The sequence below is a fragment of the Hypanus sabinus genome, chromosome 7, assembly GCF_030144855.1.
Source record: "Hypanus sabinus isolate sHypSab1 chromosome 7, sHypSab1.hap1, whole genome shotgun sequence".
NCBI lineage: Eukaryota > Metazoa > Chordata > Chondrichthyes > Myliobatiformes > Dasyatidae > Hypanus > Hypanus sabinus.
In genome coordinates this window covers 156538441-156563132 of record NC_082712.1, presented here as the reverse complement: position 1 = coordinate 156563132, position 24692 = coordinate 156538441, and the positions used below count along the sequence as shown (strand labels likewise).

At 40.6% G+C, this 24692-nt stretch overlaps 1 long non-coding RNA gene across 2 annotated transcripts in view; it reads left to right on the top strand.

Annotated features, from left to right (window-relative positions):
* LOC132396432 (uncharacterized) overlaps positions 1-21398 on the top strand; it is a 73713-nt gene extending 52315 nt beyond the window's left edge. For both annotated transcript variants that reach the window (XR_009512984.1, XR_009512983.1), the window contains exon 3: positions 20564-21398. This is a non-coding gene — a long non-coding RNA (uncharacterized LOC132396432). The remainder of the gene's footprint in view (positions 1-20563) is intronic.
* Positions 21399-24692: the final 3294 nt, after the last annotated feature.

Below are 24692 nucleotides of genomic sequence, written 5' to 3'. Positions count from 1 at the left end.
ACACCAAAGAAAATATAACAGCTGGAAACTTCATGAAATTGTTTTTAAACTAACCCTGTTTTGCATCCTATTCTTGGGATCTACCTCTGGGCTTCAGAGGTAACATCAATACTATTCATTTGGAGGACGTTCCATCCTGCTCAAGAATACTCCCTTCAATAACAGCTGAGGATAATCCAGGACCTTCATCACACACAAAAAAAACATGTTCCATGGTGATTCAAGCAGGACCAGCTTGAAACCTTCTCCTGGAATCCAAGACTAACATTCAAAAGACTGTTTTCACATGTGCAGACGAAGCATCTTGACGCAAAACATCCACTGGCCATTTTTCCCCTCAGATGCTGGCTAATCTGCTGAGTTCCTCCAGCTTTTTGTGTTGTTACGTACCCCGTAACTGGATCACTTACCAGCAAAGATAGAGAGGTCCGTTGAAGTCTGATGGTACTATTTTTAACAGTATTTATTGATAAAATACACAAAAATAATATCAAAGCAAACATACAGATAACATACGTCATCAATACTAAATCTAAAAGCGCGGGTATAATAATAATCAATAAGAAATAGCTCTATTATTGTCTAGGGGATAATGTATTGTCCGATGGAATATAAAAGTCACTTTAGTTCACTCAAGCTGGAGGCTGCAGCCTTTGGTTGGAGTCAAGAGAGAGAGTTAAACTTGCCCATTCCTTTTATGAAGTCAATCCTTCGAGAGTCAGTGGGGTCTGAATTTTCCTTTGTTGTTAGCTAAAGCCGTGCTTCCGTGGCAAGACCCACCAATTCCGAGGCAAATGGAAAGGGACGCACGTGGGCTGTTTCCACCGGCTTTCGCTATTACGCTGTTACAGGAGTTCTAGCATTTCTTCTGGTGCGTCTGAGGGGCTGTTCCCACAGACCCTCTTTTATCCTGACTCACAGGGTCTCAGATGTCAATCAGGTTGAGGATGATGCAATCCCTCCACCAACCCCACCCTCGGTTCATTGCCTGGGGGCTTCGATGCATCGTACAGTATTCAATACACAATTCCGTCTCCAAGAGACAATAGCCATTATCAATGGTTCTGCCTTTCAGAGGCCAGGACACATTCCAAACTCTTTGTGGATTCTGCATGTCTTTCTCTCATTTCCTGGGTCTCCTGAACTGACTTAATAGTGATCATGCGATTCTCACAAAGGAGGGGGCTACTTTGTACCCTTCGGCCCCTCAGAGGTGTGGCACATTCATAACAGTGTGTTTTCACATCTGATCCATTACTCTTTAAAGTTATGTCATACAATATAATGTACACTCTAGTGATCTTTACTTGGTAATTATAGCAAAGTGCTTCTAATATTAAAAGATTGATTTGCAAAAACACTTGATACTCCTGCTTTCTTTTGGTATGTATTGGGCTGTCCATAGTCACCAAATTGTTAATCCAGTCATCAGTGGGAAAAGGGCATTAAGTATGATCAATATTTGTTGTGTTACTGCCTTTTTGCTGCACAGAAGGAAGAAACGGTCAAAAAAGAATGGTTAAGGAAGGTATTAAAACAAGGAGAGAAGGGTGGAGTGCTAAATGAATAGGTGAAGGAATATGGGGCTTGGGCAGGTTAAAGTACCATATAGCTCGAATAAACTCTTCTTGGGTATAGGTATCAATTTTAACCGATGTTTCGATAACAAACTCTGCCATCTTCATCAGGGCTGATGCCTGTGCAAATCTAATCCAGTGGTATTTACCACCAGACGGTCGCAAAATCCATTTTTGCAGCACAGTTGCTTTGTGCCGTTGAAGTCAATCCTATGGCCATTGTGAATGCAATGATCTGTTACCGTCGATTCTCCAGGTAACCCAAACAGATACACCTCCTGTGATCCTTGATGCACGTTTCCACCATGTATCCCACCTGGCCAATATATGCTGCTCCGCATACCCAGGAAATCCTGTAAACAGCAGCCATCCTGAGTCCCAGGTCACCTTTGACCTGTAAACTGTGACCTGCAACAATTTGGCCAATGGCTTTTGGGACTGCCTGCTGAAGGAAGCCATTGAAGTAAAACTAGAAGAAAAGAATTTTAATAAAAGCGAAGGTCTCGCTCTAAGTAAGAACTGGAATTCAATTATAAATAAGATGGGACAGTGGAAACCTGATTGGACGAGGAATAACCAGTCAGGAGGGACAGATGACAGGGGTATAAATACCACCGGACTGACCTGCCCAGGCATCATCTCTTATGAAGATAGCAGAGTTTGCCACCGAAATGTCAGATGAAGTTAATACCTGTAAAATGCTGGAAACCTGTTAAGAGTTTATTTATCATAAACATCGGGAAAACACGAGATCTGTCTTTTTACTACATAGTTGTTATGTCAATGTAGAACATGGGGAATATACAAGAGCTAGCAGAGTAATATGTTTGAGATTTGCTTTCTTTTAATATAGTTGCCGTTGGTGATTAAGATTAGGAATTAAGAGCAAGTGTTTTTTGAAGCAGATAAGCATGGGTGGCACTTCAGAAAACAGGAACTATTGGGAGATATGTAGGCAGATAATGCTCCCTGCATATACAAATATACTCCTCTTCATGTTGAGGTGTATTTTAACCTGTTCTATGAGCAGGTGAGAATTATAAGCATTAATTATCAACAGTGTCTGTTGGTAAGTGTGCAGATTGGTCTCTGATGACACTATTAAGCTTGAACAGAGAAGGTTAATTGTTCCTCCCTTAGGCCAACAGCCAATTGCAATTCCCTGCAGAAATCCTGTTCCTCTGTTAATTAGATACAATTCCTTCAATCCCCATCAAGTACCATCTATGGCACAATGTAAGATTGCTGTTGGTTTTTGCCAGGCGTCTGTTGGGCGTTGAAGCAATAGAAATACAAAGTCCTGAAAATAAAACGTCTGGGTTCTGCCTCTGAAAAGGTCTCCATTGTTTGTAATGTCATCTTTATCTGGGATCCCATTTGGTCAATTTCTTCAAGTTAAAAATTGGGCCATTTTTTATGATGGGACCAGTCATCCTTCTGTCTTAGCTTTGAAGGAGATTCTCTAAAATTGTAGTTAAATCAATCAAATGTGCATTTGGGAAACTGTTATGATGGAGTACTTTGAGCAATTGGTCACAGATAGAACTAGTTCCTGTTTGAGCAGTCTGCTGAGCCTGATGCAATTTGCCTACCTCCACAACAGGTCAACTGTGGACACAACCTTACTGGCTCTTCTCTTGACACCAGAGCACCTAGACAATAGTTAAACACATGTCAAGCTGTTTATATCTCAGTGTTCAACACCATAAACCTCTCAGTACTAATCAATGAATTTAAAACCATGACCTCTGTATCTTACTCTGCAAATGGATCTTCAACTACATCTAGGAGATGACAATTAGTGTGGATCTGTAATAGCATCTATTCTATAGACAACCAGCGCAGGTGTACCTTAGGGATGCGTGATAAGCCCACTGATCTACCAGCTCTACACAGCTCAGTGGCTATACACAGCTCAAAAGCACCAGTTATAAATTTGCTCACGACAGCACTGTAGATGGCGAAATCTCGAAATGCCATGAGGAGATATACAGGAGAGCGATAGGTTGGCCAGTTGGGTAGTGTTGCAGCAGTTATCTCGAGCTCACCTTCGGCACGATGAAGGAACTGGCATGGACTTCAGGAAGGGGGAAATCCAGAGAATATGCACCGGTCCTCACGGAGGTGTCAGTCGTGGTAAGGGAGAGCAGTGCCAACCGCTTGGTGTGAACATCTTGGAATAGCTATCACATTGACGCAATCATGAATAAAGCACACATGAATCTCTACTTAATTAGTAGTTTGGGTACAGTTGCTATGTCACCAAAGACTAGCAAATTTCTCCAGAAGTGCAGTGGAGAGTATTATGACTATTTGCATTACAATCTAGAATAGAGGCTCCAATGCACAGGATCAGTAAAGGCTTCTGAGGGTTTTAGAGTCAGCCAGCTCCATCACAGGCACAACACTCCCCTCCAGGGGCATTTCAAAAGCTGGTGCCTCAAGAAGGATTCATCCATCATTACGAATCTTCACTGTGATATACCCTCCTCTAGTTATTACCATCTGAGAGGTACAGGAGACTGAAGATCTACACTCAGCATTTTAAGGACATCTTCTTCCTCCCGGCCTTCAGATTTCTGAACATTCCATGAACACCGTCTCATAGAACATAGAACATAGAATAGTATAGCACATTACAGGCCCTTTGGCCCACAATGTTGTGCCGACCCTCAAACCCTGCCTCCCATATAACCCCCCACCTTAAATTCTGCCATATACTTGTCTAGTAGTCTCTTAAACTTCACTAGTGTATCCGCCTCCACCACTGACTCAGGCAGTGCATTCCATGCACCAACCACTCCCTGAGTGAAAAACCTTCCTCTAATATCCCCCTTGAACTTCCCTCCCCTTACCTTAAAGCCATGTCCTCTTGTACTGAGCAGTGGTGCCCTGGGGAAGAGGTGCTGGCTGTCAACTCTGTCTATTCCTCTTAATATCTTGTACACCTCTATCATGTCTCCTCTCACCCTCCTTCTCTCCAAAGAATAAAGTCTTAGCTCCCTTAATCTCTGATCATAATCCATACTCTCTAAACCAGGCAGCATCCTGGTAAATCTCCTCTGTACCCTTTCCAATGCTTCCACATCCTTCATTTACTGAGGTGACCAGAACTGAACACAGTACTCCAAGTATGGCCTAACTAGAGTTTTATAGAGCTGCATCATTACATCGCATTTCTTAAACTCTATCCCTCGACTTATGAAAGCTAACACCCCATAAGCTTTCTTAACTACTCTATCTACCTGTGAGGCAACTTTCAGGGATCTGTGGACATGTACCCCCAGATCCCTCTGCTCCTCCACACGACCAAGTATCCTACCATTTACTTTGTACTCTGCCTTGGAGTTTGTCCTTCCAAAGTGTACCACCTCACACTTCTCTGGGTTGAACTCCATCTGCCACTTCTCAGCCCACTTCTGCATCCTATCAATGTCTCTCTGCAGTCTTTGACAACCCTCTACACTATCTACAACACCACCAACCTTTATGTCATCAGCAAACTTGCCAACCCACCCTTCTATCCCCACATCCAGGTTGTTAATAAAAATCACATTGTTCCTTTTGTGCATTATTTATCATATTTCTAAGTTACAGTAATTTTTATGTATTACACTGTACTGGTGTCACAAAGCAATATATTGCCAATTATTCTGATTTTGCCATAGTTTTAGCATAACATATAATTTATAGATTAGCAAACTGACCTCCATTCAAATATTTATTTTAAAAATTGTAATTATTTAGTCAAATATCTGTATTCAATACGTTCTTCTTATGAATCAAAAAGTGTTACTGTTTGCTTGCTTTTACTATTTAGTTCATTGCTCCAAAGGTTTTACTTGATTTATTTAATCTAACGTATGGTATGAAAACAGGGTAAATGCTGCTAATGAACTTGTTCATTTTCCAAAGGGCCATGTTTTCTCTTTAGCCTTCTGTTTGACTGGAGCGATACATCTAATCTCTCCTTGTCTGTAGGAGCAGCGAGATGTTGGACTTGTCCATCAGCTTCTCACAATGAATGGGCCAGCTGTACTAGAGCCTAACACAATTATCCAGCATGTTCAAAGTTTTACTCCGGTCACTGAAGCAGAACAACTGAAAAACACATTACAACGTCACTTTGTTGAAACGAACTTCATGTTTGAACTCCTTTCACGTTTGTCCTGGGTTGCAGGATCGACCTAATTTTCACAGTGGACTATTTAATTTGAACCCCAATAAACTCATTCTGGATTGAAAGTCAAATTAACAATAAAAATCAGCATATCCTTTAGCTAAATTTCCCATTGGCACTTAATGGGAACATTAATATATTTCATATATATATATTTAATATTTTATATTTTGTATATATAAAATATTTAATTGAAAATACTTTAGGACAGGGGTTCCTTTTTTTTGGAATTAACCAAAGGATCCATGGATCTGCTTTAAGGAATAGAGAGAGAATAATCAGAGAAGTGTAATAGTTTAGGAAGAGTCTTTCAGAACTTGACTACAAGCCAGCTGAAGACACAGCTGAGAGGGGTGATTAAAATCAGGGATGTGCAAGAAGTCAGATTTAAAAGATCATATCTGGGAGGTATCAATGGAGCAATTTTAAAAAAAATGAATATACCAATTTTAAAATGAACATATTGTTGGACAAGGAAGCATAGGAGATGATAGGTAAATAGGACCTGGTGGAAGTAAGGACACAACAGAGTTTTGGATAATTGATTTTTATGGAGGATGGAAGACTTATTTCGATGGGTTGCTGCTTGCTATCAATGCTTAAACTGGGGTCATGTAAGATGTACTTAGTAAACCCTTATGAATCTCAAGACAGTACGTGGTGACATAGATGTACTTTAATAATAAATTTCCTTTGAAATTATGTAAATAAATTTTCACATGGAAAGTAGGGAGGAGCAGAAATATTGTGGTATTAGGAGAAGAATGTAAACCCAAGGATTTCTGTAGATGCTGGAAATTTTGAGCAACACATATAAAATGCTGTAGGAACTCAAACTGGTCAGGCAAGATCTATGGAGGGGAATGAACAGTCAATGTTTTGAGATGAGACCTGTATTCAGCCCTTAAGAGGGTTTTTGGCTGCAAACTTTGACTGTTTATTCCCCTCCTTAGATGCTACCTGACTTGCTGAGTTCCTTCAGCTCTGTGTATATGTTGCTAAAGAAAAGAATGGATTATTTCAAGAGCTGCTGAATGACACATGGTCAGACAGGCAGCAATCTTCTGGGACTCTTAGTGTGAAAACATTCTCATGCAGTAGACCAATGCAGTGAAGATATTGCATTTAGATAAAAGCACAGAAAAATATCAAAGCTGCTCAGACTGCACCTCCTTCTGGCTAGATGCAGAATCAGAGCATACTGTAGAACCACCAGCAAAGATGGTGTTTGAAAAAAGAAAAAATAGTAGAAACAAAATAGGGAAACTCTGTTATGTAATGGGCACAAGCAAACTACTGAAACCCAACAGGTTGTTCCTTCTTTTTACATGAAAGTTCAAGTTTCATATCATGTATAGTACGGACACAATAGGCACAATCTGTGCAGTTCCTAAAGCTGATAACAGTTAATTGTGGCTCACAGTGATGCCATAAAGAAAGCATTCAAAGAAAAAGCAAATGGTACCAGTTTTAGTTATGGCTTTCTTGGGGGTAAACGTAACAACGAAACTTTGGAGAAAAAAATTCCTGCTGTCCTTCTAAATTATAGAGGGTGTAAAAAACAAGTAAATTTATATTCAGCAGTATTTTTTAAAGACTTGTATCTGCATTTTTACTAACAGTAGGTATATGCTTTATTCCTTGATTACATATAGCTCTGGATACACACACACACACACACACAGGAAATTCCATCTCATGAAGTTGAAGTGGTATTTAGAGAGGCCAGGAGGGGGAAAGTAGGTCTTTTTGTGAATATGTTAAAACATGTCCAACGCTTCAAGCCATCTCTTCTGAGAGTTATTTTATGGACGTGACAATTCAGCTAAATTTGACTTTCTGTGGCAGATGAACTTTACAGGATACAATGCATTCTATCCAACTGCAAAATACTCCAGTTTCATGCAGCCTTTTAAATAACAGTTCATTTAAATAGAATTTCCCATCTTTTTTTGTGGTAGTTTCTGTTAACAAAGGAAACAACTGTTTAGAATTCTAGCAGGATTACGTTTCACCCATTTTTGCTGAACTGTATTGGGTGTGTGACGAATTTTAATGAAGTGAGTTTCAGCATTTTTCCTGAAATGTGTTACAAATTAAATTTAATACTAAACCTTTTTTTATGTGTAATGGAGCTGGCAAGGTAAAAAATCATTAATTTAAAAATATGCAAATTCTAAAATTGTCTATCATTTCAGAGAGAGGAAAGCACACCCACCCAGAAATTGTCAGATAATGAAAGTCAATGCTAACACCTGGTGTTAACAAATTGACTCAATTGATGACAAAGTACTGAGGGAAATAAATAACTGTTTCTTTACTCAATGATTATTGCCCTAGGCCAGGGGTCGGCAACGTTTACCACTAAAAGAGCCAATATGGACCCATTTCCCACAGAAAAGAAAACACTGGGAGCCACAAAATGAAATAACACTGCATACAACGGGTTTTTTTTGCCTTTATGCTATGTATAAACAAACTATAATGTGTTGCATTTTTGAAATTGATGAACTCCTGCAGAGAAAACGAAATTACATTTCTGCATGCAACAAAAACATTTTGAACTCCGAAAAAAAGACGTTGGGTTGAAGGTTACTACATAGGTAGCCTACCTTGGATCGAAGAATTAAAAGAAAGCGTGCACTGGCGGGTGTCAGGCATTGGCAGTGGTGATGTATATTAATAGCGATAAAAAACACGTTGTAGCGGTGTAGCGCTACACGCAGCGCTAAAATAAAGACTGCAGTCAAAGGTAACTTTATTCGAACTAAACAGCCTTGCTTTTAAGCCTCCCTCAACCCAGCCCCCATGGACGCAGATGCTGCAAAAGACGCGTACTCACAAACCCGCGTAGGCTATCTCCCTTAGCCGGAATGCTGGCTAATTGTGAGGAAATGTGTCGCCACACTTAGATCGTACAAGATCACCATAATCTTCAAATTTAGAATTACATTTCAAAAGCTAACAAACTAACATAAAATACATTTTAATTAAATACTGACCAATTATTTCCCAAAGCCACAGGGAGCCGCAGCACAGAGGTGAAAGAGCCACAAATGGCTCGGGAGCCGCAGGTTGCCGACCCCTGCCCTAGGCAAAGACGCAGATAAAGATTGTGCAAATTTGTTACACGACTTAAATTTTGAAGCACAGTGGAAAAAATAGTTTCAGTAAATCTAATTAGTATGTTCCTTAATAACCCACTTTATGTTTGAAATAATAGAGTGAATTGTAACAGAAGTAGACAAATTAATTGTGAGTTGTAGCCTTACTCCTGCTACTACTGATAGCATGGGGTGCCTGATTCGCAGCTAGCTCTAAATGTTCTTGTTCTGTTTGTATTCAAAGCTCAAAGTATATTTAGTATCAAAATACGTACAGTTTATGCCGCCATATACTACCCAGAGGTTCATTTTCCTGCAGGCATTCACAGTAGAACAAAGAAATACAATCAAATTAATGAAAAATGACACACAAAGACTGACAAACAACCAAAGCGCAAAAGAAGTCCATCTTTGTAAATACATACATACATACACACAGTGCGCAAATAATTAATATTGAGAACACGAGTTGTAGAGACCCTGAAACTGAGTCCGTGGTTGTGGAATGAGTTCAGTGTTGAGGTGAGTAAAGTTATCCATGCTGGATCAGGAGACTCATACGAAATGCTGAAGGAACTCAACAGCCTAGGCAGCATCTCGGAAAAGAGTACAGTCACTGTTTCAGGCTGAAACCCTTTGTTGAAGGGTAATAACTGTTTCTGACCCCGCCTGGTGGTACGGATGGTAAGACTCTCGTACCCAGTGGCAGCAGTGAGAAGAGAACATGGTCTGGATGGTGGGGGTCCTTGATGATGGATGATGCTTTCTTGTGTCAGTGCTCCTTGTAGATATGTTCATTGGTGAGGAGAGTGTTATTCAAAGAAAACCAGTAGATGTATGTAGCTTACTAAATGTGAGCACTGCTGATAGATGAGTTAGAGTGGGGAAATGGCACTGAGGGAGAAGGGCATCTGTGATCTTATCGAATGGCTCAGTAACATTTGATTTCCTATCCCAACTGAAAGAGCTCATTGTAACTGTCACCTACAGATTTTGGTTATTGAATGCAATTGAAATTGATGAAATGATTGCCAAATCTGTCCTCAGCTTGCTGAGTCACAAGGGATTGTGTCACCCGGGTCAGAGTCTGAAAGATCAAGGCCCAAAGTTCAAATCTATGATCAGTGTCCTGTGTGGTTCTGATTCTGGTGAAGTCTGAAGTTGGGGGTCCAATGTCTGTGAGTCTGAGAATTTGACTACAAGGACTAGAGGTCCAGAGAGAGCCTGTCCTGGGTTTTGAGGCCTGTCTGGGTGGGATGCTCGTAGTAATGGGGAAGGATTTAAAAAATTTTTTTGCTGTTGTTGTCTTACTTTGTTGTGTTGTCATTGCTGCTTGTCTTGTTCTGTGGAAAATTTTGGGCATGGTAAGTTAGCACTGAAATGTGTGACCAGAATACCATAAGACAGGAGCAGAATTAAGCCTTCTGGCCCATCAAGACTGCTCCATCATTCAATCATGGCTGATCCTTTTCTCCCCTCCTCAGCCCCACTCCCCGGCTTTCTCCAATCCAATGTCCAATCAAGAACCTATCAATCTCTGCCTTACGCACACCCAATGACCTGGTCTCCACAGCTGCCTGTGGTAACAAATTCCACAAATTCACCACCCTATGACTAAATAAATTTCTCCACATCTCTGTTTTAGATGGATGCTCCTCTGTCCTGAGGCTGTGCCATTTTATCCTAGATTCACCCACCATGGGGAATATCTTTTCCAAATCTACTCTGTCCAGGCCTTTCAACATTCAAAAGGTTTCAATGAGATCCACCCCCCCCCCCCCATCATTCCGACCTCCAGCAAGTACAGAGCTATCAAACGTTCTTCGTATGACAACCCCTTCATTACCAGAATCATCCTTGTGAACCTTCTCTGAAAACTCTCCAATGCCGGCACACCTTCTCCTAGAAGAGGAGCCCAAACTAGTTCACAATACTCAAGGTGAGGCCTCACCAGTGCCTTATAAAGCCTCGGCATCACATCTCTGCTCTTGTATTCTAGACCTCTTGAAATGAATGCTAACGTTGGAAACTGGAGCACCCAGAGAAAACCCACACATTCCATAGGGAAAATGTATGGAGACTCCTCACATGAAACCGCCAGAATCGAACTCCGATCTCAAGAAGCTGTAATAGCGTCGCACTAGTTTGTGCTGCATTAGTCAGTCCATTGGCCACATTTCATTTTCCTTACCTTTTTATTGTTCCTACCTTTTATCTCCAGTTTTGTCAGAATGATCACGAAGTGGATGTTGTAGCCTCACTCGTCAGAGCAAAACTGAGAAAGTATGCCAATTGATGGGACTATCATTTTCTGAATTGTCCATGTGCAATGTAGTTTCAAATTTGTTAATTTCTTAGTGGGAAATATATCTTTGCTCATTATCAAAAGGAAACATTAAAGTAAACTATGCATTCCTTTGACATTTCTGCCAAAACTTCCTGATGGCATGCTAACCAAGTAAAACATTAAAGTAAATATGTATACCACTCCTGATATAAACGTCAAGTGTCAGTAAGAACACAGTTAATGAATTGAGGGTTGCTGCAGAGCCATCACTTTTAAAGATAGTCTTGGTTGAAATAAATGCTGGCAAGCCTGCTCTATCATGAACAATGTTGTTCTTATGTGGTTTTATTTTCTTAGGGTTTGGAAAGTGATGGGCTATTGTAAATATGCTGATAACACTTTTAATCAAGTTAATTGCACAACAAGTAAGGTCACTAACCCATGATTATTGTTCTCTCTCTGTACCTTCTATTGATTTTTTCTTGAAATTGGATAATGGTCTTTGCATAATTTTGTTAGATTGGTACATTGACTTCATTGGATTAGTTGGAGAATAACCTCTTTCAGATTTTAATTTTGGAATACTGCCCCTCCCCTCCCCCCCCACCCATCGTTCCACTCAGCAGATTCTGCAAATAAAAAGAACAAGAAAGTTAGCCAAGAAGGTTTAATTGCTTGGCATTCAGTAAATTGGATTAGACATTGGCTTTGTGGGAGAAGCCAGGGAGTGGTAGTAGAGGGTCACCTCTCTGTGTGGAGGCCTGTGACTAGAGGTGTGCTACAGGGATCGGAGTTGGGTGTGTTGTTGTTTATCATCTATATCAATGATCTGGTTGATAGTGTAGCCAACTAAATCAGCAAATTTGCAAGTGACGCCAAGATTGGGGGGGTGGGGGTTTAATAGACAGTGAAGAAGATTATTGTTTAAGAGGAACATGAGGGGAAAACTTCTTCACTTAGAGGGTTGTGAGAGTGTGGAATGAGCTGCCAGCACAAGTGATGCAGGTGAGCTTGAATTGAATGTTTAAGAGAAGTTTAGATCGATACATAGATGGTAGGGATATGGAGGGCTATGGTCCCAGTGCAGGTCGATGGGAGTAGGCAATTTAAATGGGTTTGGCATGGATTTGATGGGCTGAGGGTCCTGTTTCTATGCTGTGCATCTCTATTACTCTATGACTCTAAAAGTTCAACTTGGACAACATCTATGGTGATAGAGACAAAGTTAAGCTTTCAGGTCAATGATGCTTCATCGGAATTGGACTGAATGCATCATGTTCCTTGACCAACCTTGATCTCCACTTTTCTTGTGCTTACTATATGATCACCAATGGAAGCACTAAGTATTGATTGCTTGGATCAATTATAACTAACTTCTTCAAACAATTTACTGTTTGTAATAACTATTGAGGACATATATACAGTCCTCCCAACAGTGGCTAGGAGGTGGACCACAGATTACAACAGAAAATAAAAAAGGTGTGTCAAAAGGGCAATGTTATGATAGTCATGGGAGATTTTAACATGCAGGTTGATTGGGAAAATCAAGTTGGTAATGGATCTCAAGAACGTGAGTTTGTTGAATGCCTAAGAGATGGCTTTTTAGAGCAGTTTGTCATTGAAACTACTAGGGGATCAGCTATACTGGATTGGGTGTTATATAATGAACCGGAGGTGATAAAGGAGCATAAGGTAAAAGAATCCTTAGGAACCAGTGATCACAATATGATTGCATTCAACTTGAAATTTGATAGGGAGAAGGTGATGTCTGATGTAGCAGGGTTTCAGTGGAGTAAGGGAAATTATAGTGGTATGTTAGAGGAGTTGGCCAAAGTATGTCAGCAGAGCAGCAATGGCGGGTGTTTCTGGGAAAATTGAGGAATGTGCAGGACATGTGTATTCCAAAAATGAAGAAATACTCAAATGGTAAAATAGCACAACCGTGGCTGACAAGGGAAGTTAAAGCTATTGTAAAAGCAAAACAAAGGGCATACAACAAAACAAAAATTAGTGGGAAGAAAGAGGATTGGGAAATTTTTATAAGCCTACGGAGACCAACTAAAAATCATTAGAAGGGAAAAGATGAAATATGAAAGCAAGCTAGCAAATAATATCAAAGTGGACAATAAAAGTTTTTTCAAGTATGTTAAAATTAAAAGAGAAATGAGAGTGGATATAGGACCGCTAGAAAATGAGGCAGGAAAAATAATAACAGATGACAAGGAGTTGGCTGATGAACTAAATGAGTATTTTGCATCAGTCTTCACTATGGAAGACACTAGCAGTATTCCTGATGTTGTTGTGTGTGAAGGAAGAGTAGTGGGTGCAGTTACTATTCCAAAAGAGAAGGTGCTCAAAAAACTGAAAGACCTAAAAGTACATAAGTCACCCGAACCAGTTGACCTGCACCTTACGGTTCTGAAAGAGGTAGCATTAGAGATTGTGGTGGCATTAGAAATGATCTTTCAAAAATTATTGGACTCTGGCGTGATGCCAGAGGACTGTAAAATTGCAAATGTCACTCCCCTCTTTAAGAAAGGAGGAAGGCAGCAGAAAGGAAATTATAGACCAGTTAGCAAAGTCCTGCAAATTCCTCTGTGGTTGGGAAGATGTTAGAGTCAATTGTTAAGGATGAGGTGATGGCATACTTGGTGACACTGGACAAGATAGTAGAAAATTAGTATGGCTTCATTCAGGGAAAATCCTGCCTGACAAACTTGTTGGAATTCTTTGAGGAAATTATAAGTAGGATAGATACTCATATACAAGAGGGTGTTGTATATTTGCACTTTCAGAAGGCCTTTGACAATGTGCCACAAATGAGGCTGCTTACCAAGTTAAGAGCACATGGTATTACAAAAAAGTTAATAACATGGTTAGAGCATTGGCTGATTGGTAGGAGGCAATGAGTGGGAATAAAAGGATCCTTTTCTGGTTGGCTGCCAGTGACTAGTGGTGTTCGCAGAGGCTGGTGTTGGGAGCACTTTATTTTATGCTGTATATAAATTATTTAGATGATGGAATAGATGGCTTTGTTGCCAAGTTTTCAGGTGATATGAAGATTGGTGGAGGGGCAGGTAGTGTTGAGTAAACAAGTAGGATGCAGAAGGACTTAGACAGATTAGGAGAATGGGTAAGTAAGTGGCAAATGAAATACAATGTTAGAAAATGCATGGTCATGCACTTTAGTAGTAGAAATAAATGTGTGAATTATTTTCTAAAAGGGGAGAAAATCCAAAAATCTGAGATGCAGAGGGACTTGGGAGTCCTTGTGCAGAACACCATAAAGGTTAACTTACAGGTCGAGTCAGTGGTGAGGAAAGCAAATGCAACGTTAGCGTTCATTTCAAGAGGTCCAGAATACAAGAGCAGGGATGTGATGCTGAGGCTTTATAAGGCAGTGGTGAGGCCTCATCTTGAGTATTGTGAATAGTTTTGGGCCTCTCATCTTAGAAAAGTTGTGCTGGCATTGGAGAGGGTCCAGAGGGGTTCACAAGGATGACTCCAGGAATGAAAGGGTTATCATACAGGAATGTTCGATGGCTCTGGGTCTGTACTCACTGGAACTCAGAAGAATGAGAGGGAGCTCATTGAAATCTTTTGAACGTTGAAAGCTCTAGACAGAGTAGACATGGAAAGGATGTTTCCCATGGTGGGAGAGTCTAGGAAAAGAGGGCACAGCCTTAGGATAAAGGGGCACCCTTTCAAACAGAGATGGGGAGAAATTTCTTTAGCCAAAGGGTGGTGAATTTGTGGAATTTGTTGCCACATACAGCTGTGGAGACCAGGTCATTGGGTGTATTTAAGGCAGAGATTTTTGATTGGACATGGCATCAAAGATTATGGGGAGAGGGCTAGGAACTGGGTTTGAGGAGGACAAAAAGAAAGGATCAGCCATGATTGAATGGTGGAGCAAACTTGATGGGCCAGTTGGCCTAATTCTGCTCCTACGTCTTACGGTCTAATGAAGTGTTATCTACTTCAAGTGTACACTCAGCGGCCAGTTTCTTAGGTACAGGAGTGGAAACCAGTGTGGTCTTCTGCTGCTGTAGCCCATACACTTCAGATTTTAACAGTTGTGTGTTCAGAGATGCACATCTGCACCCCACTGTTGTAACACATGGCTATTTGTGTTACTGTCGCCTTTCTGTCAGCTTGAACTAGCCTGGCCATTCTCCTCTGACCTCTCTCATTAACAAAGCATATTTCCCCACAGAGCTCCTGCTCACTGGTTGTTTTTTTAAATAATTTTTTGCACCATTCTCTGTAAATTCTAGAGACTGTTATGTGTGAATATCCCAGCAGATCAGCAGTTTTTGAGATACACAAGCCACCCCATCTGGCACCAATAATCATTCCATGGTGAAAGTCACTTAGATGACATTGCTTCCCCATTCTGATGTTTAGTCTGAACAACAACCAAAGTTCTTGACTATGACTTCATGCTTTTCTGCATTGAGGTTCAGTCACATGACTCTCTGATTAGATATTTGTGTTCACAAGCAGATGTACCTAACAACGTGGCCACTGAGAGTATTTTCAAAAAAACTGGAATGAAAGTTTGAAGGAAGCAGACCGTAACACAAAATGTCATACAGACAGGAATTTCAATCTTGGAAGTGCAGCTTTATTTTCTCCTGTGAGTTCTGCGTGTATAGACAAAGCCCTATTAGGCTTAAAGGCACCACTCCTCATTCCGTGTACTGCACCACATTTTTACGACTTTCTATGTGATTACTGAAGTGTGCACTACCTGAGACCTTTTATTCCACATCATTGCAGAATTAGCTATGGTTGACAGTCAAAATTTCATACAAAAGTGATTGCAGATTTTCTAACACTTTGAAATGTACAGAATCAGCTTAAATGACACGTCTTGCTTCTCAATACAAATCAATATCAATTCTCTACAATTTACTTTTTAACATAACTGAACATTGCAGATACTTTATGTGGTGCAAATAAATAGTAATCTGGCATGAAATAAATGTAGAGTTTGTTTTGATGAACTCAAGGATCTAGTCAGAATTCCAATGTAGCATGTAGAGATCTATGTATCTCATTTGTAAACGCAGATGCAAGGTTCACAAATATTTAAAGTAAAGAGGCTCATTTTTCTGAAACTCACAATGATTCTTCTAGGAAAAGTCTCCCATTTTAAACAGAATACTTTTTAAAATCTAATTTGGGCCTAAATTCTAGGAAAAGTCTCCCATTTTAAACAGAATACTTTTTAAAATCTAATTTAGGCCTAAATTCTCCTTCTTTCAAGAAGGAGCTAGATAGGTATCTTATGGATAGGGGAATCAAGGGATATGGGAACAAGGCAGGAACCGGGTATTGATAGTAGATGATCAGCCATGATCTCAGAATGGCGGTGCAGGCTCAAAGGGCCGAATGGTCTACTTCTGCACCTATTGTCTATTGAAAGAAATAGTTTCTTTATTATCTCTAGCATTTGGTTACCACTACTTGATGACCCAAATGTGAGTAGGTTATGATCTCTTGTACAGTCGAATACTACCTAATGAATACACACCATATGAAAACCTTCAAAGATTTACTGTGTTTTATTAAGGAAACTGACTAAGAATTTTTGACCTTTTTTTGGTGCCTTCATAAATTGGTTGGGGATTGATCACATTCTTTTTAACCCATCCAGGTGATTTTCTTTTCCACAGCACAGACACAAGCCCTTCAGCCCATCTGGTCCGTGTTCATCAAATCATATCTAAGAGATTCTACAGGTGCTGGAAAACTTGAGCAGCGTACACAACGTGCTGGAGGAACTCAACAAGTTGAGCACCATCTATGGATGGGGATAAGCAGTTGACATTTCAGACCAAAACCAAATGAAGGGCCTTGGCTTGAAACGTTGACTCTTTATCTCCTTTTAAAGATGCTACTTAAAAATACACTTAGGCTGTGTTTGGCGGCACAGCGTCTTGTGTTGCACAGCTGGAGGGATATGGCATCAAATGCAGTGCCTGTGAAGAGTTTCCACACTATAGTTTGTAGATTCTCTCAAGGTATTCTGGTTTCCTTCCACATGCAGTGGCTGTTGTAGCTTACTTGTTAGTGTAGGTTAATGGCAAAAAAAACACAATTAGAAAGCAAAGGGAATGCATGGGTGAGAATACTTTGATTGACTCGAAGCCAGAATGACTGGGGTACTTACATAGTTTCCACAGGGATTAGGGAACTTGTAAACTTGGATTAAAGGTCCAAGTGGCAATTGCAGAAGGATTCTAGAGGAACTTGGACCTAGATATTGGATTCCATTGCACTTTTCTCTTCTTTAGTGTGGGATCCTATGTAGATGGGGGTTCTCAAACTGGAGGGTCGGCTATCCATTGCCCTCTGCCAAGACCTCAGCGGTGTAGCTGTGGAAGATGATGACACATCACTATGGCAGTGAAGGTGGAGGAAGACTGCAGCAGGGAAGGGTTCCCAGTCATCTTGCATTCCATGCTACTAGGCAGACCCTGATCTGTCGACATCCTTGTGGTGGCTTCCTGTGTATCAGCCTCTCCATGTTGAACAAACTTGCACACAGGCATTCTCCATTAAGGCAAACCACCCTAACATTCAAAATTAAGTCCTGTGGCAATTAGCAAGTGGCAAAGGGAGCAGGATTGTGATGCCTGGAATCCCCTGGAATATTTAAGGTAAAATAAACTAAGTTTATTATCAAAGTCAATATATGCTGTCATTTACAACCATAAGATTCATTCTCATACAGGCATTCACAGTAAATACAAAGAAACACAATAGAATCAATGAAATACCACAAACAACAAGATGGACAAAGACAACAAACTTTGCAAATACAAAAGGAAAAAAAAGTAAGCAATAGATATTGAGAAACTGTGATGAAGGGTCCTTGAAAGTGAGTCATAGGTTGTGGGAACAGTTCAGTTTTAGGGTGAATGAAGTTGAGTGAAGTTACCCTCTCTAGGCAAGAGCCTAATGGTTGACGGTAATAGCTGTTCCTGAACCTGGTGTTGTGGTCCTAGGGCTCCTGCACCTCCTTCATGATGACAGCAGTGAGAAGAGAGCATAGCCTGGAATGTGGGGGGCTGCAATGATGGAAGTTGTTTTCCTGTGACAGTGCTCCATGCAGATGTACTTAATGGTAGGGAGGACTTTACCCATGTTGGACTGGACTGTAGCTGTTGCTTTTTGTCAGCTTTTCTGTTGAAGGGCTTTGATGTTTCCATACCAGGCTGTGATGCAATCAGAGAGTCAGTATACTCTCCACCGTACATCTATAGAAGTTTGTCAAAAGTTTTAGATGTCATGCTGAATCTTCACAAACTTCTAAGAAATTAGAGGCACTGTAGTGCTTTCTTTGTAATGGCACTTACTTGCTAGAACCAGGACAGATTCTCTGAAATAATAACATCAAGGAATTTAAAGTTGCTGACTCTCTCCACCACTGATCCCCTGATCAGGTCTGGCTGTAGAGGTCATTTGCAGATCAGCCGCTACAGCCCCATGAAGACCCACCAATAGACAGCCCCTTAGGTGAACACCCTACTCAGCCTGAGTGATTGCATTACTACAATAGATTTGGAATTGACAAAATGGCAGCTTTGCTTTTCTTGCAGTTAGCGGAGCTCTGGAAGTTCAACTGAATTGGGATTTGCTTTTTGTAATCAGTTTACCTTCCATGCAAAATGATGTTGATGCTCAGTTTGAAAAGTAGCAAGAGAATAATTGTCGACGTTTCCGGCCAAAACGTCAACAGTGCTTCTCCTTATAGATGCTGCCTGGCCTGCAGTGTTCCACCAGCATTTTGTGTGTTGTTGTTTGAATTTCCAGCATCTGCAGATTTCCTTGTGTTTGCTAAGAGAATAATTTGTATTTTCTCACAAATGTCAATTGTTCAAGTTTGCACTGTAAGAAACATCATTATTACCTTCAGATCCAAGCCTCATAAAGCACTGTACCAACCTTCCCGTCTTGATGGATGGTTCTGACTTTAATCATGCCTTTCTGCTGGGCCCAACATATGGGTTCAACCTGCACCCATTCGCTGAGGTAAAAACCTCCGGATTAACTATCTCTTTGACTCTCCAATCTTCACACTAATTTACAAACTGGTCTACAATCACCATGAAACCACTCTCTTGGGTTACTTCCCACAACATACAGAGCTGTCACTAGAAATCTTGCTGTCAATTATCTTAGGAACATCAGGACTATTTACAGATGTACTGGGCTGCCAGGTTTTGACAGGAAATACAGTAGTAGATACTGCCCAGTCTTTCACAGGTAAAGCCCTCCCTACCTTTGGGCTCACTGAATAATGTTCAGATCCTGTTGTAATGCCATTCCCAATCACTAAGGCAGAATATTTTGGACATTTTTATTTTCTGTGGTTGATAAAGGAACTTGAAATTAGTGTTAACTGTAAGGAAGAGATTCATAAAATTGCCAGTAATCGTAGTTCTGAGGATTGTCAAAGGAGTGGTACTTCTGCAGGCAAAAACACCTTGTTAATGTAAGAAGTCAGAGGATTATGGCCAGACTGGTTCAAGCTATATCAGCAATTTGAACTGTCCAAACGTCAAATTTTCAAGTCTGTTGATGACAATCCCAGGTAGAATTGTGAAAAGCAAGGAGGATATAAAAGGCTTTAAGGGGTGACAGCCAAGCTGAAGGATTGGGCAGGGCATGGCTGGTACTAAATGTGCAAAGATGGGAATTTTGGCGCACAGATTGAGATTTGGGGATTGGCCAGTGTGGAATGAGCTGCCAGAGAAAATTGGATAAGTGCATGGATGGGAGGGGTATGGAGGGCTGTGGTCCAGTGAAGGTCAATGGGACTAGGCAGCATAATAACTTGGCACAGACTAGATAGGACTAAGGGCCTACTCTGTGCTGTAGTGTTCTAAGGCATTATCTCTAAAGTTTCACTGAACTGGCTCTGGGGATGGTGGGTTTACTGACTGATTAAGCTCGGACTGTGTTCTTGAGAGTTTAGAAAAAGAGATCTCATTAAAATGTCCGGAACTTGCCAGGGTGGATACTAGGGGTATTTCCCCTGGCTGTGAAGTTCAGAGCCAGAGTTGACAGTGTCAACATAAAGGCTAGGCCTTTTAAGATTGAGATAAGAAGACAAGGTGCCGGTTCTTAGAGAAACAGAGACAGTGAAGGCTCGGTTGCTGGATTCATTCAAAGCATGGATGGATTTCTCAGGATATTAAGAGAATCAATGGTTTGGGGACTGTGGTGGAAAATGGCAACGGGGTTGGAGATCAGCTGCAATGTTGGTGAATAGCAGAGCAGCCTCCTTGTGGCAAAATGGCTTAATCCTGCTTGTAGCATTTTCCTTACTTTTGTTGTTATTTATTATATTATATTGTATTGTTAATTTATTATATTGTCTTCTTCCAATCCCTCTCCACAGTTCAACCGAAGAAGCTACAGTGGGGACATTCTTGAATTGATTGAGGTCTTTCCTGGCCGGTGGAGCTGCAGATGGAGACGAGCAGGACAGTACAAAGATGGCGTTCCACAGGACTACCAGCCTTGTTCCTACGAACACAGTTTATATTATTTCATTGCTCAGTAGACCACATAGAGCTTTAACAAAAACTTTGCTAATGAATTCTAAAGACTTCATGAGGTTCATCAGACAATTTGAATCTGATTTGATTATCAGTGATATAAAACAATTGGCTGTGCACAGATTTATTTATCCCCGAGTCAAATAAGAGATGCCAGACAAATTCCTAATTTTTTTTTTGGGAATTGCAGTTGGACAATTGACGTTTGCAGTTTGGCCATGTAGCTGACAGCAATGTGCCAGAACTAAGGCTTCCATGTGGGAGAACCAAAGCAGTCACCGATCCCTGCTGGAGCATAATGAAACTGTTACAGCAGCCATGTACATTTTTTGATCATCCCTGTCACCTATTGCAACTAAGAAAGTTCCTGTTCTCTATGTGTGCAGCTGCAGAGCTAAACAGCCAGGGGTCTGATGAGGGTCATGAGATTGGCCACAACTTTAATAACTAGTCTATAAGGTCCAGGGTACAATTTGCAATGAAGTCTCTTCCTCGCTAGGTTGCACAATTTGAAATGCTGAAATATCTGGATGTGTTATATTTTGTAACTTCAAAAGATTAAACTAATTCAAAGGAAGGTAAAGGAGTCCAAATGTGGGTCTGACTTTGAGTTTACTTTAAGCGAGATGCATGCATATCATGTGGTAGTGTGATGAGGTATGCAATTCATGTATTTATGCACATATCTTGTAAGGCATTTTAAAGAATGTTAATTAACTAATATACTATATATACAAGATTACTCAAATAAACTAAAATATTAAATACACAAAAGTCCTCCCTGCTTAGACATCAACTCAATAGAATGCACCTTAACTATATACACAGTAAATGATATAATACAACTGCTATATTCAGACATCCACAGAATAGTACATTTTTAGATTGTCCCATTCAGGACTAAAGGTTTAATCTCCGTGGAGGATTTCTTACTCTTATGTGATAACGTCTTTCCTGACAAGGGGGATCACTTTTCTTGGTAGACATGTGGCTGCAAAGTGATCCCAGGTTCTAGAGCCTCCTCCGTGGTAGTTGTATGAGTTGACTCTGAGACTGCAGGAAGTTGTTCTGACAGTGGCATCACCTTTCTTCTTCTTGTTTGTGCATCTTGATCTTAGGAAGGTACATTTAGTTCACTGGAATATTCTCTTATTAAACCTTCTATTACCCCCCTTACAATCTGATCTCTCCCCTTGGTTTCCTGATCCACATCATCTGATGAATCCTCTTTTTTCATATCTCCATTGACTTCTTTCTGCTGGGTCTTCTATTTATCCAGCTGGGCTTTGGTCTTTGTATCTACTTTTACAAGCAGTTCTATTGTCTCCCAGTTGAAGTTCATGCAATAACCTGAATGCACTTAAAGTAGACCCTGTTTCTTTATACTCACAAAAGCCAAATAATTGCAACTTCCCAAAAGCTCCTTGAACTCTCTGGAAGCTTAAAACTAAGCCACAATTCACCAGTAACTGCTGATTAACATACAAGAGAAAATCTGCAGATGCTGGAAATCCAGGTGGCGCACACAAAATGCTGGAGGAGCTCAACAGGCCAGGCAATATCCATGGAAAAGAGTACCGTTGATGTTTTGGGCCTAGACAGGTCCTGCTGAAGGGTCTTGGCCCAAAACGTTGACTGTATTCTTTTCCATAGATGCTGCCTGGCCTGCTGAGGTTCCTCCAGCATTTTGTGTGTTAATTAACATACAGAAGCTTTCTTGGATATGTTGCATACACAAACTGTTGTAGTTGGACCACTGCCTTTGTCACTTGTATGCTTCATCTCAGCAGCATGGTCCTTCCATGGTCCAATATGCTTTCCAACTAGAGCCACAGAGGTTGGCACCAACACCTGCTTGCCCTCTGTTGAGCTTGGTGTTCAGCATGGAGACAGTTGTGGCATCATCCAGTGGGCTTCTTAATTTGCTTTCAGTTGGCTTCTTTGCAAGGATATGGCATGCAAATTGCCGGTAGATCTCCAATTAAGTTGTAATTGTCTCGGCCACTCACATCTCCACAACGTTGGTCCTGTTTTTACCACATACAAGGTCAATGCGGCTTGTTGGTTGTTCAGTTCACTGTTACGAATGTCAATCCCACGGGAGTTATCTTTTCTCCAGTATAAGTTCTTAACTGGATATCTGGAGGCTTCAGTTTAGTATCTTTGAAAAGGTGTTCAAACTCATTCTGTGGAACAACTGAAACAGCTGAACCAATGTCGAATTTCATGTTAATTAATTTGCCGTTTACTTCCAGCGTAAGCCATATTGCCCGTCTGTTGTTAATTTTCACACTACAAATATCAAGCCTGCACAGTCCTATGTCACTCACATCATTGTCAGACTTTTCATCAACCGTGTGCTCTTTTTGAAACTGCAGCTTTGTTTCCTCTTCCCTGTGCTCTTTGTATGTGTTGTATATGTTGCATTTTCTGCAAGGTTCGCCTTTAAATCTGCACTTGTGGTGGGCATGTGAGCCCCTGCCACAACAGTGACAGAATTAGTTTGCGATTTCGTTCATGGTCACTTCCAGTCCTGACTGCAACTCAACTGCATCTCCCTCTGTGGTTTCCATTAAAACAGCTTTTTCAACTGCTCTCTTAAATGTAAGTAGAGCTTCAGTTAGGAGTCATTTTTGAATGCTTTCTTTTAAGATTCTTCAAACTAAATGATCTCTTAGGGTATCGTCAAGCACATTACGAGACTGATAATGCTCAGGCAATGCCTTTAATTCAGCCACATATGCTGAAATGGACTCCCCTTTATTTTGGTTCCACTTATGAGACTTAAAACATTCTGCAATCAGCAATACTATTATTTCTAAATGTTCCTGAATTACATTTACAATATCAGCAAAGCTAATTTTGGTTGGTTTGGTTGGAGCAGTTAAGCTTTGAAGAAAACTGTATCTCTTTAAACCCATTGCACTCACCAGAATTGGCACTTGCTTCTCATTGGCTATTTCCTTTGTTTCAATATTCTGTTCCAATAGCTCAGTAAACATAAGCCAATTACCCATTGTGTAATCAAACTTGTCAATCTTTCTGATGTAGCCAGCCACTTCTGATTTTTTAAATGATTATTAAAACTCAGTACTCACTCATTATGAACCATGGATTCTTCCATTTGCTGACTTTTAAAACTCGATCATGTCTTCCTTTCCGAAGAACACATCTGCACTACACCTTTTGAACTTGACCATTTCTCTGTAAGCACAAGACTATGTTTTTATAAAATTCAACCATTCCTCACTGAATATTTTTTAGTTTGAATGTCTTGCTGCACTTCAACTGGTCAATATCCATGTCAGATTCATTTTAAATATACCTCGTTGTCAATGTTATGTTTTGTAACTTCAAAAGATTAAACTAATTCAAAGGAAGACAAGGGAGTCCAAAATGTGGGTCTAAATTCAAGTTTACTTTAAGCGAGGCATGCGCGTATCACATGGTAGTGTGATGATGTATGCAATTCACTTATTTATACACATAACCCATAATGTATTATTTAAACAAACAAGGTGTAGTGGCATCAGCACTGGACTTCAAGGTGGATGGTTCTGAGTTCTAATCCGGCTGGGATCCAATCTGGGCAGCAGCAGTATCTGCTCTGAAGAAAGGCCTGGCAATCTACTTCCATATCGTGCCACAAAAACTCGATGGACAACTACACCACCCATAGGGTCACCAGGAGTTGACAGCGACTTGGCGGCACTCAACAACAACAACAACATATATACACTGAAGATTACTCAAATATAGCTGAAACATTAAATACACACAGGATATTCCGCAGTGCAATGGAGATCCCAACGATCATGATGAAGCACTATCTGATGTATAAGCGCCTCAGAAGAAAGTATTGCAGGAAAAGCCAAGCTCCTGGTCGGAGAGAATGTGGCAAGATGTCATTCAGCATCATCACAGCTGGCATGGGCCTCTGCCTGGCTGGAAGCTATTGTTGTGGATCGG